Here is a 12,780-nt window from a genome sequence, read left to right as displayed (position 1 = left end):
ACGCGCATCTCTCGGCTGTGCTCTTCACGAGTACCCGCTTAAGTAATTTCGTTTTTACCTCAGCCCTATCAAACTAGCCACAACGTCAATCACGTTTTCTGCCATTTACCTCAACCACTCTCACCGCAGAGATTCGGGCCATTAGACGGTCTATGATTAGGACTTCTTCTTCTTTGGTGTTTTACGGCAGCTCGCATCCAGCTTGTTGCATGATTAGGACTTCATGAAGGCTTACAATGCTTTGTTTTTTACCCGCCCACTTGAAATCAAAGCGTGATTGGTCGATTTGCCCGTCACTCTCCACACCAAAACACATAGCTTGGCCTTCCTTGGGATTCTTGAAGTCCTAACCAATGAATGAGCCAGTTTACCGGGCCTTAATAGAGACAGACGATTCTGATTGGATATGAACCTGACAGTAAGCTTAACGTTAGAACATAGATGAGAGAAAATATATTACATGTATTAAATTAAATTAAATATAAATTTAAACATGTAAAAACATATTTTTATTGAATACTTTATTATTTATTAGTATTATTATAAAAAATATTTTTATTAATTTTTTTAGGCCTTCTCTGAAGGCGTAGAAGGCCCTGAAGGTTCCCCACTGATATAATGTATTTAGTACAACTAAAGTAGCACTGGGTGTGAAAAAACACTTTAGTTAACTGAAATAAAAATTAAACATTTGTAAGAGAATTGGTGACTTCAGATTAAGTGAACTCATTTTATATGTAGTTTAGGATAGCATGTAGCCTATTTATTTATACGTTTCTATTATTCAATTCACATTTTAGTTTTGTAACATTATGTATAGCCCTTCTTGCTATGTGGAAGCTCAACCAGCAGAGGTCACTCTATCCCCTTCTGTTTGAAGGGTGTGCAGAACTTTACCTGCCTTCCAGCTCCAGCACTATAGCTGCTAAATCTCTCAGTTTTTTATTCTATTACATTGACTACGCCAAAAGATAAGATATTAGATACACAAATTACTAGATTCACTGTTTAGAGTTACGTGAAGTGCAGCATTGAGGACATCTGCTGTTACCCGCTGTGTAAATGCATCAAGAACAGCATATTTACACATTCAATGACATTTAAACAAAAGTTTTTATTACAGGAAATATGTAATATGACATTGAAGTAAATGATTGCGTGAGTACCGCACGCGTGAGATAATTAGCATAAAGTTATAGTAAATGTAGCCTATACAGTTATAATGTGAACGTGCCTAAGACTTTTCTCAGTAAGAACTGAGAAACAAAATAGAAAAATGTAGCCAATTCCTTGTTTTCTTTTTTCATTTTATAAATGGAAATGATAAATGAAAATACAACTGGTTGATCGTTTTCCGTTTTTTTTTTTCATTTTAAAACGGATATGGAATGGACGGAAGATACCCAGGGGCACGTTTAAGCTCACGCAGGTGCGCAACGTTTTGCTGCGTTTTCCGGGTTGAATAACATGTTTCCTAGAAACGGTGTGCAACGGCGTGCAACAGGTTTTAGAAGCGTTTTCTCTTGTTTGGTGGGTGTGTCAGTGTTGAGATCTATAAATTGTATGCTCTCATTTGTATATGTATTTGTATTTTTGTTTATTTTCTCTGTTTGAGACAGGCAACCCACCGTGTGTCTCAATCAGCTCCCTTGTTCAGTAGTCAGGGCACTGATCAGGGAGTCGGCCATTTTAAGGGCTGTCTCAACCGCAAAATCGTGCTAGTGCACTGGAACGTTCGTTCCCTGAAAAATCCCACAATGCAACGCAAAACTGAGTGAGCATCGATGCTCCCTATGTTCCCTTAGCGGACGTGACGTCACACTCGCCGAACTCGTCACACTGGCGGAAACCGCTCAGTTTAAAAAAAATGGCGGAAGAAATACCAGCAAACTGTGTTTACAAATGTAAGTAGCTTGTTATCTATTATAAGTGGCTTAATGTAACTTTTAAGTTTTCGTTGTAAAGACAAGTCATGTGTGTTATACGGCCTTTAATTAGGTAACAGACATTTAACGCTTTTAAAGACGTAACTGTTACTACCTATCTGGACATTTCGGTGTTTAAAGTAATGTCAGTGAAGAAATGTGTGTACTTGAACAAACTAGTGTGTGTGTGTCATTGACTGTAGTATTTGGTATGTTTGGTATTTCTTAGTAAATGATGAGGAAATACGGAATTTCATTCGCCTCAGGCGTGTCCATGACCGGTTGTTTACAGGAAGCAGAAATAGCGCCAGAGACGGCTGGACGTAAGTAAACATTTACAGTAAACGTAAACCGTGTAAAATTCTCACAGCTTCCAAAACGTGAAAATGAATAAGTGTGTTTTTTAACTTCAACAACTGTATGAGTGGTTTTGGCATAGTTGTTTGGATACATTGTAATGTTACAATTATTTCAGGAATAGTGACATGAGAAAGTTTGACTCATGAAAACATGTTTTCGTTTGTACTTTTTAAATGTATATTTATTTAGATTTATTATAGAGGAAATGGGGCTTCAGAACAAGCTTTCCCCACATCAGGCAGGGCGCAAGTGGGAAAATTTAAAGAAAACATATACATTGTGTTTTTTTTTTTTGGCAAACATAATATCATAAAGGTTTTAAAGCATTGGAAGAGGTAATTGCATTTATTCTTTGAGGAACTATGTACAATAAAGCAAGTCTGTTTGGCACAGGAGTTGAAAGCACCCCAGTCTGGCGTGTCAACAGAAGGAGGAGAAGATACCGCTGCCACATGGAAGTGGTTCTCTGCCATGCATGATGCCATTGGGTCTAAGCCCTCCATAACACCGGGCACATTAATTGCATCATGCTCAGCAGAGAACACTTCTGTGTCAGCAGCTGACAATCCAGGGCCACCACAATCACAGCCAGGGCCATCCAGAGAGCATAGCAGCAGCAGCAGCAGCAGCACATCTGAACAGGGAGAGAGGAGACCTAAAAAGAGAAGATGTGATGACAAAATTCTGGAGTTCCTCATTGAGGAAGCAGAATTCGCCAGGCAGAGTGAGATGAGAGCAGAAAAAAGAGAAGAGAAGATGGTACAGTTACTTGAAAAAATAGTTGAGAAAATGTAGTTCAGTTACACATTGTATGGAATTAGTAATGATGCACAATATTACATTTTTGAAATTAAAACCCACAATATTAACATTCCTTAGTAAATAAATTAATCAAAATACAGTCACTTTGTTTCTCTTGTCTCATGTCAGTAATGCATTTAGGTTGGCTTTTACACTTACATCTACAGGCACAGTAGTTGTGTTCATTGTGCTGTCCAGACAGTTCAGCCACTAGCCTCCCTCTAAGGTGTTCACCGCTCCAATGTCCCTCTGGTTCCTCTACAGTGCCCCCGTCATCCCTTGGTTCTACTGGTTCTTCAATGAGCTATAGATTGGGATTTCAGGCAAAGTTGTCAAGCAATGTAAAATGTATCGTTAACATATTTATGTTGCAGACAATTATTAGTAATCAGTTTTACCAAACTAGATATGTGTAGGATGGGATAGACATAACAAAATAACTTGAATTTTTGCGGAAACTCTCCTTTTAATAATGTCAACATGAATCCTTCATACTCAACCTCGACAATGTCTTCATTGTCTATGCAAATGTTGTGAAGAACACAGCAACAAGCAATGACAGTTGGGGCGAAGCTGTTGTGGACCTCCAGGGCTTTAAAGAATATTGAGCGCCACCTGGACTTCATAACACCAAAGGCTCGCTCAATAACACACCTTCCGCGAGACAGGTGTCTGTTAAACCTGTGGTTTGAAAATAATTAACAGAGTGAATGGGCAATGGTATGTATTACTGAGTACTGTCAATAAAAGAGTACGACTACTACTACTACTACTAACCTTCGTTTTGCTGGGTTATTTACAGGTTCTCGATATGGTGTTACAATGGTCATCGGTTGGCTGATGCAAGGGTACCCTCCATCAGCTAGAATGAAATAGCCGTCTGGAGGGTATTTGTGCTGGGTATAAAGTGGGCTATTTTTCAGCACGCGTGAGTCATGTACTGACCCCGGGAATCCCACAAAAATATCTAAGAATTTCATTTTGTGGTCACACACAGCCTGGAGATTAATGGAGTGAAAGAGTTTCCTGTTGAGGTAACATGCTGCATCTTCACTCGGTGTTTTAATCCTTACCTACAAATTATGAATGTAAAATTGTAAGAGCCACATAAAATCAGAGAGAAGTGATTAGCTACTTTATGGTTAAAGACTTTATATTTTATTATGTAATGTATTTTGTGCTATATGAAACAACATGTCTCATTAAGTAATAGGTGTTTGTCCTTTTGTCCTGGAGTGTTGGGGATGCTCCAGCACTCTCTGTCAGCCCATTAAGATAAAACTGGGTTGTCTCTCTGTTGCTGGGCCATGACATGTTTTTCCACAGCTTTGTGCGAATGGGGGACGTGTGAGCTTGGACAGAATAGCAAGATAGCTGTATGATGCGTTAGAAAACAAAGGCACTGTGTTTTACCAGCAATGTGTTTTTGTGTTGCAACTAAAAAAGGATGCAAAGACACAGGCACAGCACAAACAGATTGTTGGAATGGGAGGTCTACAAAGGTTGGGGGACTATTTAAATAACTAAAAAAAAAACTCAGAACGGGGTCATTGTCATCTGAGCTTTGGTTTTTGTCATTCTACCAATGCAGGTGTACCCCCTATGACCAGTATTGCGTTTCAAGCTGTCTGACACAAATCTTTAATAAAATACTTTGAAGAGAATTTTACATCTCAACCGTGTCTTATTGTCCTGAAGAAAATCTACGACAGGATGTGTTCAACTATGCATATTGTTGTAACAAAAGGAAAGTGACACACTTTACATGTACATGTCTTGACTCTTTACTACTTACTATTATGGAGTTGTTGATTAATTGACAGAGATTAAGATTAAATATTTCACAAAACACACCGGACACCCACCTGGCACCCATCAATGCTACCAACTGCATGTTGGAAAACAGGAGAACCTGCAAGTTCAGCAAAGCCTTGGCCAATAACGGGAAGGTCCTCTGGCTGTGGAAAGGCGATTACTCTGCCAAGCAGTTTTAATATGGCCTAGTACATTTTCACAAAGATTAACAGAAAATAAGTGGTTTGAATTGTGCACTTTATGTGGATGTAATAGAACAGTGTTATGTTTTCTTGTTATGTGTATTTGCCTTAGCAATCCTGTGCACAATCCTGTGAACTGTAGCCCGTGGTATGTCAAATGTATTGGCTACAGCCCTGTACTGTACGATGTTGCACTGGCTAACCAGTACACAAACACAGACACCTGGATTTCACATCTCCATCCTTGATCAGATGGCTTCCGGAGAAGGTTGACTAGACTCAGTAGTGAATTTCTGGACAGTCTGAAATCTGCCTTGAGGTCACTGGTGCCATCAAAAAGCTTTTCAAGGACAGGGACTTGCACATTCACCTGCATATATCTCACCTGCCTCCTAGCCTAAATAAAGCACAGCTTTTTAATGTTACACAGTGGGGTTTCTTTTGGACAATCTTAAGTAACATGTAACCTTTTCTGTCATTTTTAACCAATACGAAGTGTTTTTAAGTAAAAATATGTTACTTTCACAAACTAAAATGTTAAGACTACAAAAACTTGACTGAAAAATGAAAGAACAGGGGTTCCATCTTGTTTCATGTTAAAGTGGCCGAAGACCATACGAAATTGCTTATTTATGCGTAATGCCAAAAACATTAGGCTGGTGTAAACATTTACAGTACTGCCACAGACCCTCTAGGGGTCAGTAAACCCAGTACATTTTGTTGTTACTGTGATAACTGCATTGGGTGTCTTAAAGGGCTTTGAAAACACTGCAAGTGTCTTAATATAAGTATAATTAAATAGCAACATAACAACATTTAGCTGCCTGTTTTTAGAGTACCGCCTGTCGCTTTACAGCCAGCAGAACTTGACGCCGGTATCTCCTCTGCCTTGCTGCTCTTTTCCTTGTGAGGTATTTGCAAAGAGTAAGGAAAACACAAAATATTACGAAGGTACTCATGTTTTAAAACAACCGAAGTCAAACAGTTCTTTCACATGTCGCAGTAGACAAGTGGAAAAGGAGCTTGTGATGACATAGGGACTAATGACGTGTACACATAATTCACACACCACAGAGTTCAGAAAAAACTTTATTTAATTACATTTCAACATAAGTATAAACACAATGTAGTTAACATGTGTAGTTTATATTCGTCTTAAAAGTGTGTGTGTGTGTGTGTGTGTGTGTGTGTGTGTGTGTGTGTGTGTGTGTGTGTGTGTGTGTGTGTGTGTGTGTGTGTGTATATATATATGTATGTATGTATACATATAAGTATTTTATATTGTAGGATACGCAGCATAATATTATCGCTGTCCTGTCTGTTGACAAACACCAGTGGTGACGTCTTACCACGCGACGGATATGGCGACTTCTAGTAATGTCGCCGGACATGACTCATCAGTGTCCCAATGTCAAGTCAGGTAGGGTCCTTACCAGTGCCCCAACCTGTGTACACGATATCTGATTCACAACCTCGGGAGCTAGGGAACGAATTGAGACACACGGCCAGTCACACTGCGAGATGTCATGTGACTTAATTAATGACTGAGTGAAATCAGGTGTTTCTTTTGTTTTAATAAAAATGCGCCAGTCAGAACGACTGCGTGGCTGATAGTGAAACGTATCTTCTTGTCTTATTTGAACTTATCTGTTAACAGGTTATGGGCCCAGAGCGGAGTTAAAGTAGAAACGTTTGAGTGTTAAGATGCCGGGTAAAAGTCGCGACGGATAGCGTGTACCTGATTCTTTTAACATGAAAAGAAGAGAAAAAGAAACGCGACGAGCCGCTGGTCTCGATTAGTCTTTGACGGAGATGAGAAAAACTACGAGCTACGGGAGACAAAGTTTTTGGGTCATCTTTATTTACAAGGACTGAAAGAGACTATTTTAAGCGAGTCTTTTGAGGAAGACGAGGAAGATACGGCGAAAAACGCCGAAGCCTATGCAGAGCTAATACAGTTCCTGGATGACAAAAGTTTGTCGCTGGTTATGAGGGAAGCAGCAGACGATGGAAGAGCAGCATTGAAGATTCTTCGGGAATATTATGCTGGCAAAGGAAAGCCCAGAGTGATTAGCTTATACACAGAGCTAACGTCATTGCAAAAGTCGCCCAGTGAGTGTGTTACTGATTATGTCATCAGGGCTGAGACCGCAATCACCGCTTTGAGGAACGCAGGTGAGAATCTGAGTGATGGACTTTTAATAGCAATGGTTCTGAAAGGACTTCCAGAGACATTTAAGCCATTTGCCATTCATGTTAGCCAGAGAGATGATTAATTGAGTTTTGCAGAATTTAAGACGAGGCTTCGAAGTTATGAAGACATGGAAAATATGCGGACAACCGTATCCGAGGACAATGTTATGAAAGCTGGTGCGCAGCCTGGAAGAAAAACCGATTTTGTGGGTACAGCTGTTTGTGGTGCTGGTACAAACATTGTTTGTTTCAAGTATGGTACAAAAGGCCACAAAGCAAGAACATGTCAGCTTAAACAGTGGTGCAGCCAGTGTAAAAGTAATAGTCACCGCGACGCAACGTGCAGACGGGGAAGGCAGCGGGACAATGCACAAAAAGTTTCCGCAGAGCCAAGTGACAAGGAGTATGCTTTTCGGGCAAGCGACGCTGAGATGCGGGTACAAACTACCAAGAGGAAAGGCCTAATGGTGGATGCAGGTGCAACTTCCCACATCATCACGGACATCGAGAAGTTTCAGAGGTTTGACAGCAGTTTTCAGGCCAACACACACTGCGTGGAATTGGCGGACGGCACTCGGTGTAACGGCGTCGCAAAGCAAAGAGGAGACGCGGAGGTATATTTGATTGACTACACGGGACGACGCGTCAAAGCGATGCTGAGAAACGCTCTGTACATCCCAGCATATCCACAGGACATTTTCTCTGTTTGGGACAGGCAACCCAGTCACACTGCGAGATGTCATGTGACTTAATTAATGACTGAGTGAAATCATTACTAATGTCGGCCCAATCAGTGGCAAGATGTATAAAACCACGCCGTAGTAAAGAGACAGATCGCTCAATGGGTTCAAGTTGGAATGTTGTCTTTCATTCTGGACGGTAAGGTCAGTGACTGTAACATTGAGGGTATTTTACAGTATTAAACACACATTTAATGATTTCATCAGGCTTCAGATTTTAAAAAGAAGACAAAGAATGGCCTCTCAGCTACCGTAGTTGCAACTCTTGCGTCATCACAACAGGGTGTTCACAGTTCAACACATCATCTGTTTCTGTTTAATAAACGTTGTGCAACGGGGATGAACCCAGCTCAGATTTTCCACTGACCCTAGCTCAGATTTTCCACTGACCCTGCAGGCACCATCTCGTGATCATCCACCATCGAGACTTTTGTTAAAGAGTTACTAAGGTAAAATTAAAACAGCTTTTATAATGTTTAGTTTGACAATTAAGCTGAAGTTGACAATTAAAATTTTCCTAAAGGTTTAGCTCACTGACCATTTACTGATAACTAGATATATTTGGGGAGGTTGCTAGTGCTAGATATTTTTTTTCACAATGGCTATGTTAACATGCACAAAAATTTGTAAATCTGACTAAATCTGTCGCATCGCTCAGCATTTGCATAAAATAGCCTGCTTGTCTATTTTGGCCCCGCCTTGCTCGCTCAGCGGCGAGCTCGTCGCTTGTCGCTGGCAAACGGCCACTTCCATTGAAAATGAATGGTAGCCTGTCGCTCTGTCTCTGTCGCTTGTAACTAATGTGACTGGGGGGTTACTCTGTATAAAAGTCAAAACTGAGTTGGAGTTGTTTTTAAGAAGTTTTCCGATATAGGTGATAAAAACACACTTTTCAAAAGTCACAACGCTATTTTATTGCTTTAAGTAGCCTAATGTTTTAAAAGTATAAACACACGCTGCAGAATTTAGTACAGCGCGTGACCCCATTAATGCTGTTGTTGTTGCGTGTTTCTCTGACGAGATTCATAAATATAATACATCAACTTGGAGCGCAAATGTTCTGCGCATGTGCACAACGTATTTTTGCATCCGATTGAGAAAGTCACAGTCAAACTAACATTGTGTTTTTATCAGCAATAAGAAAAGTTCTTGTTTAATGTTTTGTAGCTGATATATGTGAGTTTCTACAAAGAGAAATCATGAACTTCAGACTCTCATCACTGATCCTGCTGTTACACATTCAAGGTATGAAACACAGTTTTGTGTTATACTGAAATACTTCAATTTATTATATATTTGTTAAAAGTATGTCAGATTTTAAACTAGTTCCCAGGGGCGGAGCGGGGGGGGGGGTGGCTTATGGGGCTCAAGCCCCGAATGTTTTGTCAAAAGCCCCGAATCTTTTCAGATCTGTAAAATGAATTCATCCAGGACGCTAGGTGGCGGCACTCAGCTTTAATTCTCCGGTCCCCCACTCAACTGAAAATGAATAAAAGTTGCATGTTGAAGGCAAAATAATATGCTGAATCTCCCCACAGTTAACGCATTTTCAAAGTGTCTTTATTATTACAGCGCCTTCTTTATTTCTGTAAGTGTATATTTATAGGTATGTGATGTAAATACTGTTATACAACAGTTCTTTCTGGTTCTCGAATCTGATTGGCTAAGAGCTATACGATATTGTACTGATAACGGCACTGTAACCGCTTTACCTTTCGTATTATTCCGCCACCTAGTGAATGGAGGTCCTAAGCAGGCTCATCTCTGAATGGAAAAACACAGACGCGCTGTGTGAATCACTCTCCGTGTGTGTGTCTCATTAGTTTACTAGCTCATAAATCAGTCTGTGAATCCCCAATCAGAAGTATTATTCCGTCAAAGATCAGCGCTCTTGGATGTTACGTTAAAGTTAATGGGAGAAATGTCTTGTCACATCGTGTGGACGATTAACACTTGGAAAGAGGAATATAAACACTCGTTTTTTTCTGGAGCTATATCTTTTATCAGAACGCGAAAACACCGTGGAACTGCAGGTAAGCCCCGCAGCTTTTAAATGTGGACATTGATCATTTACTTTATCGTGACGTGACTATTAAAACATATTATGAGATATCGCCACTGGTATATTTATAAGCAGCATACAAAAACATCTCTCTGACACTTATAAAAAAACGTTTTATATAGTACTGACAAGAACAAAGTTTAATAATAATAATCGAGTGCTCGTATCTCTTTAAGAATACATGAGAAAGCAATAGTAACGTTTCAAAAGTATAGTTTTATTAACTTTTACCTCGCGCCAAAACAATAACAACACAAAAGACACTAAATATGAATAAAAAAACAAGTACAAGTTTGATCATGACACCAAATACTGCTGATTTGATCTCATTTTGACGATCATAAACAAACAAGGCCGACATGAGAGCCGGGGTATCTCTGTCAGAGATGTAGCCCAGAGAGGGCGGTGGTCCGCGGGGCGAGTGAACACTGATGTCCGCTCATGCTTTGGTTCTCATTTGTACCGAATCTCACTAAGCAAACGTTCAAACAGGCGCTATCTTTACTAATCGACTGCAGATTTAAATATAATACAGATACATTCTCGACTGAACTAATCTTAAAACTACACTTTGTGACCAAGAAACGGTAATATAAAGAAACGGCTTTTACGTCCATTGAGTTGTTATGAGCTTCAAAGCAGCCGAAAGTTTTACCTGTCATTCTGGCCGCCCTCAAATCCGTGGCGGAAGAAGTAGTTCTCAAACAAAGAGGCTTTTAAAATAACTCCTTTGTTGTTTTCTAGTTTTCGTTTTTCAAACGTGTGCCGTCGAACTGTTGTATAAAAGCAATATCGCTCTCGGAGTCGTGTGATATAGCTCTATGGGGCGGTTTCCCGGACAGGGATTAGACTACTCCTAGACTAAAATAAATTTAAGAGCAATTCAAACGGAAAACAACCTTTACTGACATATCTTAAAATACATCAGTGCCCTTTGTTTTGCCTCAAACTGCACAAAAGTAAAGTTTTTAGTAAGGGATGTTGGTTAAAACTAGTTATATTTCCTAATTAAACTAAGGCCTAGTCCTGGCTTAAGTTAATCCTTGTCCGGGAAACCGCCCCCAAATCATCACGGCTGTGATTGCCTCCGGCACTCGGCCTCGTGCCTCTGGCCTAATCACAGCCGTGATGATATAGAGCTATATCACACTCCTACTCGAGCGATATTGCTTAATTAAATAGTGTCAACTGATATATTATCTACATGGCTAACGTCTAACTTACTGTGGTGCTCTGGTCTAGTCTGCCTCATTGGTCATTGGTAAGGTTGTATTTAAAGTACGTACGTATTTTTAAAGACGTCAGAAAAGAAGGTGAGAAAGTATATAGTTAGTTAGGTAGCTTATGTTTTGTCCATATGCATTTGAAATTCGCAATGATTTTACCTCAGAAATACATTGATAGAGCGTTATAAAATGTGAATCCCCAATCTCTTACATTAAAATATCCTTATGTGTGATAACTGTCAGTGCAAATAGGAAGAGAGGAGGGTGGAGAGAGATCACAGACAGACAGATAGACAGAAAGAGAGAGAAACGCTTTCATAAGCTGGTGAGAAATTGTTCTGTCAATGAAGTCAAAAATTGTTATTCTTATGTAGTTTTATAGTTACTGGATTAGCCTTCAGCAAACATGTTTGCCTATTTTTGGATAAGAGAAGTTAAAGTATCATTGCCAAAATTTGTTATGTTGCAGTTTCAAAATGACAATACCAGTGTTGGGTAAGTTACTCAAAAAAGTAATTAATTACTAGTTACTAATTACATCTTCAATCATGTAATTAAATTACTTTACAAATTACTCTCTCCAAAAAGAATTTAATTATTACGAATTACTTTCTAAATCCTATTTAGTACATGATACAAGGATACTGTAGGCTTGAAATGGCTCAAAGAAATAATATATAAAAGTACATCAATTATTCTGGTCCCACTTTAGGGTTCATTTCTCTCTATTAATTAACTATTAACTACTTTTGCCTCAATATACTTCAACTACTGCATATTAATACTAAAGTAGTTGTTTATTTTAAGTATTTGTATAAATGGGGAGGGTTAAGGATGTAGAATAAGGTTTTGCAGAATCAGGCATTAATATGTGTTATTTAAGTAGGCCTACTAAAAAACAGTCAACATCTCAGTAATATTAATGCTAATAATCAACCAGTTAATAGTGAGAATTGTAAACTAAAACCATGTTTAATCCACTATTTATTATAGTATACATAATTGTTCTACAGTCCATAGACAGTATTTAGTTACATCAGAAGTAACTGTAATTCGATTACAAGAAAAATAAGAGTAATCCCTTACATTACTTTTTCAAGTAATTAAATTACAGTAACAAATTACTTAGTAACTAGTTACACCCAACACTGGACAATACAGAGAACACTTAGATTAAAAAATAGTTTATAAAGCTGCCGTAAATGGAGAAAAAAATTTCAACAGGGGACCAAGTTTTGAAACCCCTAGATTTGGGCTAAGCCCCCAATGTCTACAATGTCTGGCTCTGCCCCTGACTTAGTCTAATTTAATTTACATCGCTGTGCTCCAAAGGCTGGATTCTCCATTTGGATCAGTCTCTAAAATGTTTAAAGTGAGTTTGTATATTTAAAACTGAACTTAGAGATTTGTATTTGAGAACAAAACTGATGAATCAGGGTTCATATCCTTACAGGACTGTCTGAATCTCTCATCTCA

At 39.1% G+C, this 12,780-nt stretch overlaps 1 protein-coding gene across 1 annotated transcript in view; it reads left to right on the top strand.

The window, feature by feature from the left end:
* LOC141359642 (uncharacterized) overlaps positions 1-12,780 on the top strand; it is a 252,291-nt gene that overhangs the window by 130,416 nt on the left and 109,095 nt on the right. The window lies entirely within an intron of this gene.

This window comes from Misgurnus anguillicaudatus, chromosome 23 (assembly GCF_027580225.2).
Source record: "Misgurnus anguillicaudatus chromosome 23, ASM2758022v2, whole genome shotgun sequence".
Classification (NCBI taxonomy): domain Eukaryota; kingdom Metazoa; phylum Chordata; class Actinopteri; order Cypriniformes; family Cobitidae; genus Misgurnus; species Misgurnus anguillicaudatus.
This window is presented reverse-complemented; position numbering and strand designations above follow the sequence as displayed.